The 13,793-nt window shown below is 53.0% G+C and overlaps 1 protein-coding gene across 1 annotated transcript in view; it reads left to right on the forward strand.

Annotated features, from left to right (window-relative positions):
* The first annotated feature begins 455 nt into the window (after nt 1-455).
* SHANK2 (SH3 and multiple ankyrin repeat domains 2) overlaps nt 456-13,793 on the forward strand; it is a 576,539-nt gene continuing 563,201 nt past the window's right edge. The window contains exon 1 of the mRNA XM_087422499.1: nt 456-585. The gene's annotated coding sequence lies outside the window, so the exon portion shown is untranslated. The remainder of the gene's footprint in view (nt 586-13,793) is intronic.

Genomic DNA, 13,793 nt, shown 5'->3' on the forward strand with positions numbered 1-13,793 from the left:
AACGGGCTTTACAAAACTAAGGGACTTTCTGGTCCGCTGGGTTTCGCCGGGAAGGGGGCGGGGGGCCACGCAGCCCGGGGCGGGGCGGCGGCGGAGGCGGCCCTGGGCGCCCGCCGTCCTCGGGGTTGCCACAACAGACCCCGCACGCGCGCGCGAGTCGCCGCCGCGGGCCGGAGCGGGCCCGGGGCAGGTGGGGCGGGGTCGAGCGACCTCCGCGGGGGCAGGGATCCGGGGCCGGTCGCGCACGCGGGGCCTGGGCTGCGCGCGCCCTTTGGCGGCGAGAGGACCCCTCCCCCACCCTCACCAGTCCCAACCGCCCGCGCCCGGTCGAGGGGAGGGACAGTCGCGCCGCCCCTAGAGGAGCCCCTGGCCCCGGGCAGCAGCGCTGGGCGGGGCCGCGGCGCCCCCTCCCCCGACCCCCCCGGACACCTGAGCGGCGGCGGCGGCGGCGGCGGCTCCCGCGCTCCGGCCGGGCTGGGCGCGGCGCCGCTCGGGTCCCCGTGGCCGAGCCAGGTGCGCGCGGACGCCGGCCCTCCCCGGGGAGCACCGACCCGCCCCGACTCGCCGAGGGGCTGCCCGAGCCAGGTAAGGCGGCGGCCGGGGGAGCGGGGCGGGGGTGGCTAGGGCACCCCGCGCGGGCTGGGAAGGACAGTAGGGGGCCCCAGGGCGCCCGACCCTGCTCACCAGCTGCATTTTGGGTGCGTCTGGATCGCACCAACTACTGGATCCTGGACACATAGAGGCTGTGACTGGGGGGTTGGGGAGAGGATTTCGCGCGTCCCGGGGGGTCGCTTCTCTGTAGAGACAACCCCCCCCCCGCCCCCCCGGCTTCCTTCGGAGTAGCGGCCGGTTTAAAAGGCTTTGGAAGCGGCCTGGGCGCAGAGCGCAGGAGCACCCCCTTTGTCCTCCTCGCGCACAAACCCCTTCATTCTTAACGCGCCCTGCGCCTCGCTCTGGAGCAACGCAGACGGACCTACCTCCACCCCCGCCCGGGGTCTCTTTGCCCTAGGTCGCTGCCCGCGGGCTCCGGCACTTGGGCCCGCATGCCCGGCCGAGGAGTCGGTGCAGGGCCGCCAGGGGGCGCGCAGGGGGCAAGGACCCGAGCCGTGGTCGCAGGGTCCCCAGAGACCCTGCTGCGGTCACCCGGCCCCACACTAGCGCCCAGAGCGCCCATCCCTGTGCGCGCGGCTGGAGCAGCGGGCTCCGGGAGGCTGCGGCGCGCGCACCGGCTGCAGGCCCGGGGGTCGCGGGTCGGGCCCCCGGGTCGCGCAGAGCCCCCGCCAGGTGCTCGGCCTCTGCCCGCCGCGCGCCCCAGCCGGGGTATGGGATTCGGCTGGTGCCGGTGAGCGGCCCCCGTGCCCCGGCGCCGCTGCCGGTGAATTATGCAGAAGGCTGGCACCGGCGCGCTCGAGTTGCTCAAGTTTCCCTGGCAACTTTCGCCCGGGCATCCCTCCTTCCGGAGGCTGGGCAGCTCCGCCCGCGCAGCCCGCGGCCCATGCGCCTCCGCAGGGCGCCCCGGGCGCCGGGCGCGGGGAGCGCCTGGAGACAGCGACCGCGGACTCGCCACCTGAGCTGGGGCTGCTGGATTGCGCGAACAGGTGCGACCGCCGCGGAGGGCCTCGCCGCCCGGGTTCGGAGGGTGCGGGGGTCGGGGTGGACCTCGCCTCCCGGGTTCGGAGGGTGCAAGGGGGCGGGGGAGCTCGCCACCCGGATTCGGAGAGTGAGGGGGCCGAGGTGGACCTCGCCGCCCAGGTGCGGAGGGTGCAGGGGGCGTAGGGAAGCTTGCCACCCGGATTCCGAGGGTGAAGGGGCTGGGGTGGACCTCGCCGCCCGGGTTCGGAAGGTGCGGGCCCGCGGCGTGCCGACCTCCCGGCCGGTCTGGGCGCGGACACTCAGCGCGGGATGGGAGGGCGGGCGCGCCGTCGTGGTTAATGTTTCCGTGGGGCTGGGGGCGTCCAGAGGGGGCGAGGCCGGTGCTCGTGACAGTGGGCTTTCGTGGCGGAGCTTTTAAAGCGACCCTGGGCAGCCGGATCTGAGAAGGCACTTGGGCCGCTCAGGTGGGAGCTCAGGCCGCGGTACTTGGGGACCTCGGGGCCGGCAGCTGTGGGCACAGTCCTGGGAGTCCTCAGAGGCCATCCGAAAATAAAGTGGTTTCCACGTGGAAATTCGAGGTAGTAAATGGGTTAGTTCATTGACCTCTTTTTGTTTGAAACTCGTTCGAATTAATGAGGTCAATCCACTAATTAAATTAAGCTCCAAGAAGCAGAGAGGTAATTTGGGAAGTCCTCTCTTGGGGGATGGCAGTTTGGTCTCTCCCTGGGACATGCCCCTCGACTTGGCTGACCCGGCCACAGGGAGGGGCCGCGCGACCCTGGATCAGCCTTGATCCGAGTGCTGGGCTGTTAATTAAGTAATGATTAGCGGCGACCTCCTCCGCGCCAGCGCGACCCTGGCGCCCTGGGGGTCTGGGGATGTCCAGAACAGCCCCCGGAGGCGGCTGCGCTTGGATAGCGAGTTTTCAACCCACTGGCGGCCGATAGCAAGGCTGCGTCTGTCTGGAGCTTTGTGCCCAGTCGGGGTTGAGCGGTGGTTAAGGGGGAAGTCGATGTGGCCGCCCTCGGGGTCGGGGCTGGGGGATAATCATTGGTAGCTGTGGATTCTTGCCCAGGAAGTCACAGTATCTTTAAGGAGGCCTGAGGGGGACCCTTGTCTTAATAGGAATTAGGCTGTCTTAGCAGTGGCTGGATGTGAAACTCTTGGGGAGCATGTGCTAAAGGAAGCCAGTTCCATTATGATGCTGAGGAATTCGTGGTTTTCCAAGAAGGAAGAATTGGGTGGAAAGTGGGGTGCTTCTTGGAGCCCCTGGGGAAGAAGCTGTAATTCTTCAAGCACCAACAGGAGCCCTTTTTGAGTAAGGTGATTTTGCCTCTAAAGCCGGGTCCCAGTGGGCCCTGTTGACAGCACTTGGTGCTTTGAACCAATTAGATCCCATTTTGGGGGAGGGGAGGGAATCTTTTTGCCTACAGTCCCCGAGGACAATTGCTTTAGAAAGCCCTATTCACATTCAGGTGCGTTTCCAAGAGGCTTTCATTCATTCATTTATTTGGCAAGTACTTGGGGTTGTGTGCAAGCCACCCAGGTGACGTCTAGGCATCACCATGTAGAGGTGACCTGGTCCAGGCCTCTGGGGGGCCTATCTAGGAGGAGCCCGGACATGAAGGGTCGCGGTCAGATGTGAAGAATGCCAGTGGGAGGAAGATAAAGGAGTTTCGAGGAGCCTTGCATTTATTATTCATCAGTGACGGGGAAAAAGATGGAAGAAAAAGCTTGAAACTAAGAAAAACATGCCAAGAGTTGACCAATATACAGGAGAACGCTAGTAAAAACTGATTTTCCTAGAAAAATAGTTTTTTGCCTTATCTTATTTCCAAATATGTAATAGAGTCTTAAACGATCGAGTCCTGGTGTTCTTGTCATCCCAGAGGAGTCATGGGGGCTTTTCCAAAGTGGGGCTCAGTGTGGGAGCAGCTCAGGGGGCTGAGAGTGCCTCCTGCTCTGGAGGAATCCTGGGGGTGAGATCCCGGGTTGGATCCAACCCCTGACTCCTAAACTCCTGCTTCCCTGGAATTCCAGCTCCAGTTTTGTAAACTTAGGGCCCATCCTTGCCGGAGGCTGTAGGATCTGGAATCTGCCAGTGGCTCCCTAGGGGTGCAGCAGGGGTGGCGTGGCTGGAAAAGCTGGCAGAAAAGTACATTTATAGGCTCCTCGAGAGCCTCACGTTGTTCTGAGCCTGAGGAAGGAAACTTTTAGGATCTTCCATTGTCCAGGTGACCTCCGGCCAATTGACTGAATCCTCTGCTTTGACTGAGAGGGGAGTTTGTGGAGCGGTGGGGAGGAAAGCCCTCCAAACAGAGGCTGGTCTTTTTCATCTTTGGAGCCCCCAGCCCTTCACCTGGACACTTGTTGAAAGACCCTGGACCGACTGGGTGAAGGGCTCAGATCCTGGAGCCCCCGGGGCTGGTGACCCTGGTGACCTGGCTGCTGAACCTGGCCTACCCAAGTGAGGGCTTGCCGTTCTCTGACGGTCGGTCAGAAGTGTTCTAGGGCACATCGGATTTTCTCTGCTTGTTGCGTAAAATGGGCTCAATAAATAATCATCTGAGGTCATTCTGCTCCGTGCCACGCTAGGAGCTGGCCACTGGGGCTGCCCCAGGAGCTTCTGGGCGAGCGGGGAGAAGAGAAGGGATTGGACAGTTAGTGCACCGTGGGGCAGGGGCTGTGATAGAGGTGACCACCGGGAGCTGTAGGGCACAGAGAGGGTCCCTAACCCAGTCTGGGGGAGGTGGGGTGGGGGATATCAGAACACCTGGGAGAGATCTGGTTGTCTGATCTTTTCGTTGCCTGCGTTGCCCGGACCTCTGCAGAAGTGGTCTAGTTCTCGTTCTGGGAGTGGGGAAAGAGCCACCCGGTCATCGGTCATCACAATCCTGCTGGTGCCTGCAGCACTAACAGCTGATATTCTCCCTTCTGAGTGTTTTCCTCCTGCCAGGCGTGCATCGCACTGTCGCTATAGATGACTTCATTCGAGTCCCACAGAACTCCTGAGAGAGCTGTGATTGGTGATGATTCCCACTTTACAGATCAGAGGAGTGAAGCCACTTGCCTTAGGCCACAGCTAGTGAGTGGGCCGCTGGGATTGCAGGCCAGGCAGCCTGGGAGAGAGCCCAGCCCTTAATTGCCCGCAACACACACGGCTAGGATGCACGTCACCCAGCGGGAAAGTTCATCCAGTTAGAAAATTATTCTCCTTGTTACTGTGGCGTGAAAAAGAGCTACAGTCCGCCAACGAAGACCAAACTTTCTGATCAGACTTCTGGATGTGATAGGCCTTTTTTTTTCCTTTGGAAGCAGATTCAAGCGTTGTTTTGAAGGGGCTAATGAATGTTAACGTTGTTGGCTCTGGTGGTAATATTGAGGTCGGTCTTTGGGAGACAAGGTGCATCTGTCATGAGCCTTCCCACCACTTAAGGGGTTTCTAGTCTTAACGGGGTGGATGAAGGTGAGCCCACGCCCAATACTGGGCAGAGCCAAGAGCCTGCCCAGGGCTCAGGGTTGGCGACCTGGTCACTCTTGATGGGTGTGCCCAGAGATGGGCCAGCTGTGGCACGTGTCACTTCCTGGGAGATCAAGCCCCTAAAAGCCTGCTGGGCTGCTAGGAGTTTGGGGAGCTGTGTAAGGAACAGGGCTCCCCAGGATTGGCTGCCAGATGTCAGTGCGGAGAGGGGGTGGGACTGGTCCCCATGACCTGGATGGTGTTTGAAAATTCCTTGTGAGGTTTGCCAAGGCCCTCTGCCCTGTCCACTGGGGGCGGCTCGGTGAGGGGCATGTGAGTTGAATTAGGCCATGAGCTTCTAATGTCACAGCTGCAGATTTCAAATGATGGGCCTCGGGGGTGAGTGGCTCCTAGCCCACCCCCCCAAAATTCTAACTGAGGCTGGAGATGCAGGACTGGAGCTCCCTGGAGGAATTCCACCCTCAGGAGTTCTAGGAACACGCTTTGAGAAATTCTCAGGGTTTTAGCGGGAAGGATGGTTGGCCGGAGTCCTGCACTGCCTCACTTAAAAGGCCTGATTCGGAAGATGCACTGGGAGGCATCCAGTAGGTGGCTAATCGTTGCGTGCCTACAGTGGCCGTGCCTGGCTGGGGCAAGTTTCTTCAAAAACATTTTTTTGGCCTCTCAACTCCCTGAAGGCTTTGTTTTTAAAAACTGTATGTGTTCTCATTTCCTGCACCATTTTCGTGTGAAAAATTCAAATATCCGGCAAACCTGAGAGGATTGCACACTGAACTCCCTGGTACCCACCCCAGATTCTGACAGTACCCGATTGATGAGACTTCTCATGCATTTTTAGGTCAACGTCTAAAATTGTTCTTCCTCTGTTTAATTATTTGCCAAGGACGTAGAGCCTTGACTGTGAGTAAATATTGACATTTGAAAAGTAACTGTTTCCTAACTTTAACTGTATCCACTGCAGTATAAACCTCAGTGACTTGACACCATCTTTCCTGGACAGACATGGGAGGGAGCTTTAGGGAATGTCCACTGTTCCTTCTATCCACTTCCCCAGAGAATTTTATCCTAATTCATAGACTTTCATGCTCGTAGGTCTTTTATTAATCGATTGAGCATATTTCTCTGCAAGGAACATATACATAAATGGACTCAAAAAAATTTCCTGTGACCTCAAGTCGCTAAGTGTTTAAAAAAATCACTTCTGGGTTGAGAAAGCCGGATGATCAAACACTATAAATCCATTATGGATTTTCAGAAATGGAAAAAGGAAGAAGTGACTGGAAGTGCGTCTCTTAGCGAGCAGGCAGTGGGGGTGTTTGGTGCTTTAATTAAAGGCGTAGTTTAATGACTCCTTTTAGTATCCGGGAGTCCCCTCACTGGATGTACACTCCCCCCACGGTTCAGGGGGGACAATAAGGTCTTTCGTATGTAAAGGATGGAGGTGTTTCTGGGGAAAGGGTGACCCCAAGACCTTTCTGCACTGAACCGTTTCGGGAAAGACTGTGCCCCTTGGAAGGGGTCTGCACACCCCAGTTTGAAGCCCTCTGCGGAGGAGGGGAGAGAAATGGGCAAGATTCAGACCCACCCTCGAGGTTCCTGCAGATGATTCCCACCTGGGGATGGTGGTGACACCTAGGTGACTGTGGTGACAGATGATGCCACCTATGTGCTCTGCACGTACTAGGCCCTGTGGACGGGGGTGTCCTGCCCCAGACTGTCCTCACTCGGGGTTCTGGCCCGTGGGTCCCTACTTCCTCCCTCGGCTGCACAGGAGCGATCAGAAACAGTTCCCTGAATCCTCAGCAGGGTGGGGGGGTGGCTGGGAGCCTGGACCGCAGGGACCCTTTCCTGGGGCTCGGATGAACCTGTGTTGCAGCTTGAGCCCGAGGAGGGGGACTGCAGCCCACCTGGTTGGTCCCGGGAGGCCTGGGGTCACGCATCCTGAGCAGAGCTGCAGGCCGGCCTGGGAGCAGGGAAATGAGCCTTCGAACCTCAAGGTTCCTGAAAATTCAGCATGGGGTCCCCGCCCTGGGGAGAAGGAACACTGCGTGAGGGGCCGAGGGGGCACTTGCGCTGTCACAGGTGCACCCCAGGAGCATGGTCACAGCTGCTCCAGTCCGGGGTTTATTCCCTCCACCTGCCCCAATCTTCCTCCTTCCTGATATTGATGAATTGTTCTGTGCTCCCACCGTCCTGTGCCGGGGGCCTGGCAGACCCTAGGTACTTGCCCCTGCTTCCTTCGGGGCCCCCTTCACGAGGCGGACGGGTCCGCAGGAAAGGACCAGGTCTAGCTGCTCTCTGTGCGTGTCTCAGGGTCCTGAGGGCACTGGGTGTGGAGTCCCCCAGGAGGTGTTTGTGGAATAGAACCTGGTGGCTGGAAAAAGCATCGCTGGTTCCAGACTCGCCCTCACGCGTGTGCATTCAGCTGCAGGAGGTCACAAAACCAGTCGGGCCACTGGCCTCACTGGGGGGTTTTTGGGCCCAGGCCAGCCCCACGACCGCCTTCAGGCCTCTGGGGGGGGGTGGGCCGGTGGCAGGGGAACTTCCATCCACCAAGGTTACACCGGGGTGTTACTGAAGCTGGGCGCGTGGGGACTGGGTGGGGGCTGACAGCCGTGGTTATGGAGTGACTTTCCTGTGGAGCACAGAGTCCAAATGAGCTGGGAGTGGAATTTCTGAGCACGGTTACAGGAGGTCTGGCATGTGCTGTTAATGATCCCCAAACACCGGGAGGATGGATGCCACGTTCCAGAGAGTTCCAAGCCTCATCTGCTTCCCTAGAGCAACTACAGTGTCCAGAAGTGTGTGGGGCTAGGGGACATTGCCAGTGGCTAAAGGAATTGAAAGACGGCCCTGTCTGACCCGGGGCTGCCTGGTGTTGTCTGTTTCGATTCTTTGGGCCCCACTCTGGGGGCGTCCCAGGCGGGCCAGTGACTGGCCGGGGTTTCTGGGCTGAGTGTGGCAGGATTCCTCCCGGACACTGTTCTGTCTCTTCTGATCTGCCTGTATCTTGGGGCTGTCGGGATGGACGCCCACTCAGACCAGGTTAAGGAGGACCCTGCTGTTATCTGCCCTCATCTCTGATCCCCCCTCCCCCGCAAGCTTGGAAAATGTTTGTTGAATGAATAAGTCCCTGAAGTGGGCGTTCGTCGCCGAGTGCCTAACTGAGCACTTGCCTCCGTATGTATTTGTCCTCCAGGCGCCCCCAGCCCTGCTGTTGGAAGCAGGGCTCCGACGGTCTGCGAGCCCTGCCCGTGCGGACAACACTGAGGGGCAGAGCAGGCGGTGGGCTCTGGTGATTTGCGTGTCGGGGTTAAGTGTGGGCTAAGTTCCAGTTTGGGTTTGCTTTGTGCCAGTTTAGACCCACGATGTTAGTTACTGAGTGGTCCTTGGCCAAGCCGGGACTTCAGGGGCCTTCATCACTTCTTTCCTGAGGTTTGTCTCTTCTCATCTGGGCTCTGGGTGGATGGGGTGGGTGGTTCCTGCCCAACTTGTAATGGCCTCGGGGAATATCGTGAACATTCAGGGAAGAGCTAAACTTTCTTCTGGCCGGCAACGTGTTTTCTCCCCCCTTTCCCAGGAGTGGAGGTTGTGGGAGGGCATGGGGAGGAGCCTGTCCCTTGGTACCATTGATTATTAGTATTTCTAGGCGTTGAGAGTTGATTCAGAAAGATGAATGTGCAGGGCCCCAAACGGAGGTTGACGCACCCACAGACCGCCCTGCCCAGCCCTGGGGAGGATCGGGGTCCCCCAGGCCTCAGCTGAGGGGGACGGCCTTCTGCGAGGGAGAGGGTGTGTTGGTAACCCTCCAGTGGCCTCTCTCCTGCTGCCCCGTGGGAAGGGGACACGGGGCTGGTAGGAGTCGATGGAGAGGAGGGGACCCCAGGCATGTGTCCCCTCCTTGGTTCTCTCTCATGCACTTGTACTTGAACTTCACACGTTCTTGTGTGGTTTATCCTGGAAGAAAGTCCAGGAGGGCAGACCCCTTCTCTGTCCCATTCATCGGTGAGTCCCAGGGCCTGGAACAGCGTCCGACATGCGCCACTGGTGAGGGCCACTGTGGCGGGCACTGCCCTCGACTCGTTAAAAAAACGTAAAAACACTTTTATCAAGATATAATTTATATACTATACAAATCACCCACGTAAAGTATACAATTCAATGGTTTTTAGTGTATTCAAGGAGTTGTACAACCGTCATCACCACACTACTTTTAGAACATTTTCATCACCCCCCGAAAAACTTCACACCCATTAGCAGTCACTCCTTGTTCCCCCCACACCCACCCCAGCCCTGGCAACCACTAATCTACTTTCTGTATCTGTAGATTTGCTTGTTCTGGACATTTTGTAGACGTGGAGTCATACAATATCTGGACTTTTGTGACTGGCTTCATTTGGTTAGAATAACATTGTCAAGGTTCATCCACGTTCTCCAACATATCAGTACTTCATTCCTTTTTCGTGGCTGAATAATATTCCACTGTATGTATATAACACATTTTATTCATCCGCGTATCAGTTGACGGACATTTGGGCTGTTTCTGCTTTTTGGCCATTATGAGTCCTTCTGCTGTGAACATTCACTTGCCAGTTCTTGTGTGGATGTGTGTTTTCATTTCTCCTGGATATTTACCTAGGAGTGGAGTTGCTGGGTCCATGGTTACTCGACGTTTAACCTTTTGAGGAACGGCCAGATTGTTTTCCAAAGTGGGTGGACCACTCTACACTCCCACTAGCAGTGTTTGAGGTTCTGACTTCTACACCTCCTCTCCAGCATTTGTTATTATCTGTCCTTTTGATCACATCCTGGTGGGTGTGAAGTGATATCTTACTGTTTTTTAATTTGCATTTCTCTCGTGGCTAATGTGTGAGCACCTTTTCCTGCACTTGTTGGCTGTCTGTATATCTTGCTTGAAGAAGGTCTCTTCAGATCTTTGCTCAGTTTTTAATTGGGTGTTTGTCCTTTTATGATTAAGTTGTAAGAGTTCTTTACGTATTCTAGATACAAATCTCATATCAGATATACAATTTGATATTTTCTTCCATTCTGTGGGTTGTCTTTTTCACTTTGTAGATGGTGTTCTTCAAGTATGAAAGTTTTAAATTTTGGTGAAGTCTGTTTATCTGCTTTTTTCTTTTGTTGCTTGTGTTTGTGGTGTCACATCTAAGAAGGATTTGCATAACCTTAGGTCCTGATGATTTATGCCTGTGTTTTTCTCTAAGGGTTTTATACCATTAGCTCTTACAGTTAGGTCTGTGATCCATTTTGAATTAATTTTTGTGTATGGTGTGAGGAAGGGGTCCAACTTCATTTTTTTGCAGGAGGATGTCCATTTGTCCCAGAAGCATTCATTGAAAAGATAGTACTTTCCCATTGATTTGTCTTGGCATCCTTGTTGAAAATCGGCTGACCGTGGGTATTATTTCTGGACTTTCAAGTCTATGTCTTTGACCTATATGTCCATTCTTATGCCAGTACCATATTGTGTTGCTTGCTGTTGCTTTGTAGTAAGTTATGAAATCAGGAAAGGTGAGTTCTCCATCTTAGCTCTTCTTTATTCAACATTGTTTTGGCTATTCTGGGTCCCTTGAATTTCCATATGAATTTTAGGATCAGTTTATCAACTTCTACAAAGAAGCCAGCTGGGATTGGATAGGGATTGTTTTGAATCTGTAGCTCATTTCGGAAAGAATTACCATCTTAACAATACTAAGTCTTCTGATCTACGAACACAAGCTATTTTTCCATTTAGTTAGGACTTTGTATTTCTGTCAAAAGATGTTTTCTAGTTTTCAGACATAAATTTTCCACTTCTTTTGTTAGATTTATGCCTAAAAATGTAATTCCTTTTAATATTGTACATGAAATTGTTTTCTTAATTTCACTTTCAAATTGTTCATTGCTAGCGTGCAGAGATACAATTCATTTTTGTGTCTTGACCTTATATTCTACAATCTTGCTGAACCTGTGTATTAGTTCTAATAATTTTTTAGTGGATTCCTTAGGATTTTCTACATATTGGACTAGACTAGCCTATGTCATCTACTGATAGAGATGATCTTATTTCTTCCTTTCCAATCTGGATGCCTTGCTTCATTGTCTTACCTAATTGCCACGACCCCTGGGGCAATGTCGAATGGAAGTGACCAGAACAAGTGTCTCTTGTTCCTGATCTTAGGGGGAAGCATCCAGTCTCTCACCATTAAGTGTGACAGCTGTGGGTCCTTGTAGATGCCCTTGATCAGATTGAGGAAGCTCACTTGCGTTCTTAGTTTGTGGAGCGTTTTTATCATCAAGGGGTGCTGGATTTTGTCAAGTGCTTTTTCTGCATCTTTTGAGACGATCAGCTGCTTTTCTCTACTAATGTGGTGTATTACATTAATTGATTTTTGGATATTAAACCAACTTTGCATTCTTGGGATAAATCCCACTTAGTGTTGGTTTATAATCCTTTTTACTTGCTGCTGGACTCAGTTTGCTAGTGTTTTGTTGAGCTTTCTGCACGTATGTGCATAAGAGATATTGGTCTGTAGTTTTCTTGTGGTGGATTCTTGGTAATATCGGCCTCATAAAATGAGTTGGGAAGCACTTGCTTCTATTTCTTGGAAAAGTTTGTGATGAAATGGTATTAATACTTCTTTCAGTGTTTGGTAGAATTCATCTGTGAAGCCATCTGGTCCTGGGCTTTTCTTTGTATGAGTTTTAAATTTATTAGTTCAGTCTCTACTTGTTAGAGGTATATTCAGATTTTCTGTTTCTTCTTGAGTCAATGATTGTTAGTTTGTGTGTCACGGAAATCTGTCCATTTCATCTGAGCTATCTAATTTATTGGTGTGCAGTTGTTCATAGCGTTGCCTTATGATCCTCTCTATTTCTGTGAGGTTGATAGAAATGTCCTCCTGTTCTTTTCTGAGTTGGGTAATTAGAGTGTTTTCCCTTTTTTTTCTTGATCAGTTCAGCTAAAAGTTTATCAATTTTATTGACCTTTTCCAAGAACAGCTTTCGTTTTCATTGATTTTCTCAATTGTTTTTCTGTTCTCTTTTTCATTAATTTCCACCCTAACCTTCATTATTTCTTTCCTCTGCTTGCTTAGTTTTAGTTTGTTCCTTTTCTAGTTTCTTAAGGTGGAAGGATAGGTTAGTGATTTGAGATCTTTCTTCTTTTTTTTTTTTTTTAATAATTTTATTTATTTATTTATTTTCCCCCAAAGCCCCAGTAGACAGCTGCATGTCATAGCTGCAGATCCCTCCAGCTGCTGCATGCGGGACGCGGCCCCAGCACAGCCGGAGAGGCGGTGCGTCGGTGCGCGCCCGTGACCGAACCTGGGCCGCCAGCAGCGGAGCGCGCGCTCCCAACCGCTAAGCCACGGGGCCGGCCCTGGAGATCTTTCTTCTTTTTAATGCTGTCTTGTACAACCAAAAGTTTCTTTCTAAACAGTGCTTTAGCTGTATCTCATACGTTTTGATGTATTTTGTCTTCTTTTTCACACACTTCAGAGTATTTTCTACTTTCCCTGTGCTTTATCCTCTGACCCATTGGCTGTTTAGATGTGTGTTAGTTTCCGCATATTTGTGAATTCCTAAAATTTCTTTCTCCTCTTGATTTCTAATTTCATTCCATTGTGGTTGGAGAACACTTTTTGTATGATTTCAATCCTTTTACATTAATTGAGGCTTTTTTGTGGCTTAGCACGTGGTCTGTCCTGGAGAATGTTCCATGTGCACTTCTGCTGTCCTATAGGAGTGTCCTATAGGTGTCTCTCTAGTGGCTCTGGACTCTTGAGATGCAACAAACCAGACAGACAAACATTCCGGTCCTCTAGGCCTGGCATTCTAGCCGATGGAGACAAACAATAAATGAGAGATCATTAAGAAGCATCTATGCAATACAGGAGAAAAGGAGAGCTTGGTTAGGGGGCCTGGGAGTCAGGGGTGGTCAGGGTGGGCCTCTTTGAGAAGGTGGCCCTTGAGCAAAGACTTGAAGGAGGTGAGGGAAGCCGTAAATTGTAAGTGAAGAATTTAATGGAAATTGACGTGAAAACACTCTTTGACACTAAACATTTTTTAAGTTGTGCTGGAATATACATAACATGAAATTTACCATCGTAACCATTATTTGGTGTACCGTTCAGTGGCATTAGGTACATTCATAATGTTGTGCGACCATCACCATCATCCATCTCCAGAACTTCTTCATCTCCCCAAACTGAAACTCTGTCCTCATTAAACACTAACCCTCCCTCCCTCTCCCCCAGCCCCTGGCACCAACCGGCCTACTGTCTGTCTCTATGAGTTTGACTCCTCTAGGGACCTCCTGTAAGTGGAATCACATAATATTTGTCCTTTTGTGTCTGGCTTATTTCACTCAGCACAGTGTCCTCAAGGTTCATCCATGTGGTAGCAGGTGCCAGAATTTCTTTCCTTTTTATGGCTAATATTCCATTGTACGGATAGACCTATGTTGAATATCTGTTCATCATTGATGGACACTTGGGCTGCCTCCACCTGTTGGCATTGTGAATAGTGCTGCCCTGAACGTGGGTGTGCAAATCTCTCTTCAAGCCCCTGCTTTCAGAAAGCACGTTTGAACGCAGTGACCAGCCCGAGGCCCGTCTGGTCTCGGGATTCCAAAGCTGAGAGTCTGCTCCCCACTGGCCTCACCCAGCTGCTTTCCCACAGAAAGAGCCCACCTTTCCTCGCAGGTCTCTGGACGAAG

Source organism: Ceratotherium simum, chromosome 34 (genome assembly GCF_057802395.1).
Source record: "Ceratotherium simum simum isolate JZ-2026a chromosome 34, ASM5780239v1, whole genome shotgun sequence".
Taxonomy (NCBI): domain Eukaryota; kingdom Metazoa; phylum Chordata; class Mammalia; order Perissodactyla; family Rhinocerotidae; genus Ceratotherium; species Ceratotherium simum.